Source organism: Nematolebias whitei, chromosome 2, assembly GCF_014905685.2.
Source record: "Nematolebias whitei isolate Nwh7 chromosome 2, NemWhi1, whole genome shotgun sequence".
NCBI lineage: Eukaryota > Metazoa > Chordata > Actinopteri > Cyprinodontiformes > Rivulidae > Nematolebias > Nematolebias whitei.
This window is the reverse complement of record NC_056499.1, coordinates 48,135,633-48,139,466: the sequence shown is the minus strand read 5'-3', so window position 1 is coordinate 48,139,466 and position 3,834 is coordinate 48,135,633.

The window sequence follows — 3,834 nt, the reverse complement described above, 5'->3', positions numbered from 1 at the left end:
TTTAACTGGATTCTCTTTATCTACGTTTAGGACTTGTGCAAAAGTCTGATGATGTTTTAGGTCATATTTATGTAGAAATACAGAAAATTATAAAGAGTTCACAAACCTTCAAGCACCACTTTATATAAACATATTACCTATCCTTTCTAGTTTTAATATTGCATAAACATATACTTTCCTCAAATGACTGGGATGACTAAAGATTAATCTATGGTGGGTAAAGCCACCACTGGCCGCCTCCTGTGTCTCATTGTGGATGAAAACCAGGATCCATCACTGCTTGGAACAAGCAAAAATATAAAAACCCACCTCTGTTCTTCTACACAGTTTAACTCCTACCTGCTTGAATATCTTGCACCAAAAACATTAAGGTTTACATTCATTGCCTGTTCAGGTCCAGTCCAGAAAAACACTCATCTTGAAAACTACAAACATTAACTATTCAAATTCCTTGAACTGCGTTTCCTTTCACGTTAACTTTACTTGTACATTGATCATGAACTTAAATGTAAAACAGTTCTAAAGTAAACAACAAAGTCCATGCTCAATAATCCAGGTATAAAATCCAACATTTTTCAGTCAGGTCATCTAGACAGTTTTTTTTTTGTGCTGACACGTTTCGCCTTTGATCTGGAAGGCTTCATCAGTCAAGGAAACACACAACAAAACTGATTCTTCACCCAACAGCTTACTCCAAAGTGGAACAAACCAGTTCTGCTTGTGATTAGATGGTCTCTTTGGTACGCCCCTCCTCCATTGCCTGATGACCTGACTGAAAAATGTTGGATTGTATACCTGGATTATTGAGCATGGACTTTGTTGTTTTCAACCAGTTTGCCAAGACTGTCAACAAGGAAGAGGGCCGACAATGGAGGAGGGGCGTACCAAAGAGACCATCTTATCACAAGCAGAACTGGTTTGTTCCACTTTGGAGTAAGCTGTTGGGGGAAGAATCAGTTTTGTTGTGCGTTTCCTTGACTGATGAAGCCTTCTGGATCAAAGGTGAAACGTTTCAGCACAAAAATAGAAACTGTCCAGATGACCTGACTGAAAAATGTTGGGAGTTCTAAAGTTATATTTCAGATCTCATCAGTCTTCTAACCCAGGAACCATCACCAAGCCTAGTACAAGTATCTCACGTATTTTTATTATGGCACAGTAATGCACAAAGGTAGAAATGATCATGCCTCGCTTTTATTTTATAACCTTACAATAAATTTGGATGAGAGCAGTAACAATAGGTTCATAAACTTTTAAATTTTTTTATATACTTTGAATTATTAACACGAGTGGTCTGTAATTTCAAAATAAGTAAACTGAACAAATATAGCTTTACTGAAATATTAGCCTGACTTCATGGAGTCACGCTATGTGAGGAAGTGACAATCATGTAATGATCACAGCTTCTATAAATAAATGTTTGCTGCATTTCTACAGAATTTGAGTTAAAAAATAAGTTATTGTGATAAAAACTGATGATTCTTTAAGTACTTGTAAATTTACATAACAGAACATTTCACAAATGTTAAAACCACTGGTAGTCTTTTACTTTACATACAAAACCAGTAATTATTATACCAATAGGAAGTGTTGACCAAGATTGAAAGTGAAAAAAAAAAAAAAAAAAAAACTACATAAACTTTAGTTTGCTGCTAGAATTGATAAAAATGTTAATGGCCTATTTAGTTAAAATAATTAAATATATATATATATATATATATAAAAAAAAAACTACCATTATCTAATAATATGCAGATTTTATATGAACACTTTTGTTTTGACGTAATAAGAAGAAAATATTATGTTGTTTTAATCTATTTTAATGTGCTAATAGTAACAACAAAAATGCATGGCCTTGCATCACAGTCAGACCCTGCTGGCTCAGCAACAAGGAGAGACACGAGTTGAATTTGTTTTGAGATCTTATTGTCTTGTTAGTGCCTTTTTTTAAATTAACAAATTATAATGTGTTAAAAAACATAGTTAACATAATTATTAGTCTGTCACATGAAAATTTAATGAAAACAGAAAATGATCTAATTATAACGAGATCTCGGATACTAGAGGCCGAAATTGGTTTTCTCCGCCGGATGTTGGGTTCTCCCTTAGAGATAGGGTGAGAAGGTCAGTCATCCGGGAGGGACTCAGAGTAGAGCCACTGCTTCTCCATGTCGAGAGGAGCCAGTTGAGGTGGCTCGGGCATCTGGTTAGGATGCCTCCTGGATGCCTCCCTGGTGAGGTGTTCCAGGCACGTCCCACCAGGAGGAGACCCAGAGGAAAACCCAGGACACGCTGGAGGGACTAAGTTTCTTGGCTGGCCTGGGAACGCCTCGGGATTCCCCCGGAGGAGCTGGACCAAGTGGCTGGGGAAAGGGAAGTCTGGGCCTCCCTAAATAAGCTGCTACCCCCGCGACCCAACCCCGGATAAGCGGAAGAAAACGGATGGATGGAACAGAAAACAATCTCTTTATAATGAGATCATTTTCTCGATAGCTCTGCGGAAAACTTACGTAGGATTGTGCACCACTGAGACACACAAAACCAATTTGAGGATCACTGCAAACATTGTAGGATATTCTGTTGCATGCTGAATAATCCAGGTAGAAAAATCCAGAAAAGTTCAATCTGGTCCTCTGGACATTCAAAAAAACAAAAAACAAAACAAAGCAAAAAAAAAAAGAAACTTTTCGTCTCTCATCCAAGAGACTTCCTCAGTCTGAGGTGCTGTATTCAGCTCAGTCTCTTAAATAGCACCTTCTCAGAGTGGATCAACCAGTTTGCTGCTGACAACCAAAACCAGCTGCTCACATGGTCAAGAAGGACCATCAGCCTAACAATGGATCATTAGCACACTGATGGCTGTTTACTATTCACAGGGGGTTGAGTGAGACTAGCAATAACAGCAGTGTAAGAGGGGGACAGTTGAACCCGGAGGCCTCCACCCCTGTTTAACGATGGACGATTTCTTTTCACAAAGATGGCCTCCTTTACTCTTCTCTCAAACCATCATTCCTCTCTGTCCAGGATGTGAACATCTTCATCCCTGAAAGAGTGACAGCCGGCCTGGAGATGGGTGTAGACCGCAGAATCCTGGCCTGATGATGTTGATCTTCTGTGCTGGGCCATCCTTTTGGCCAGTGGCTGTTTAGTTTCCCCGATGTAAGACTGATCACAACCCTCCTGACACTGAACAGCATACACAATATTACTCTGTTTGTGCCGGGGGACTGGAGCTTTGGGATGAACCAGTCTTTGCAATAATGTATTTTGGGTTTAAAAGGCACTGGGACGTTATGTTTAGAAAATAAACGTCTCAGTTTCTCTGACACTCCCTCAACATACGGAATGACCACTGGTCTGGGTCTGGGTTCCTCCTTTTCACCTGATGGCTGACTGTGGTCCTGTTTGGGTTTCTTCTCTGCTTTCAGGAAGGTGTAGTTAGGATATCCACATTGCTGTAGAGCCTGTCGTGTGTAGGATTTCTCCTTCTGCCTGGCTCCTGAGTTAGTGGGGATGCTGTCTGCTCTGTGATACAGAGTCCTGATGACTCTTAACTTGTGCTCCAAAGGGTGATGGGAGTCAAACTACAAATACTGGTCTGTGTGGGTGGGTTGTGGTACACCTCGGTTTGCAAATGTTTACTATCAGAGACTGACTTCACAGTCCAAGAAAGCCAACCTGCCATTTTTTACATCTTCTCGTGTGAACTTGATGTATTTTTTCCACAGAGTTGATGTGGTCAGTAAAATATTGGACTTCCTGAGATTTAATTTTAACCCAGGTGTCATCAACATACCTGAACCAATGACTTGGTGGTGTCCCTGAAAAGGACGT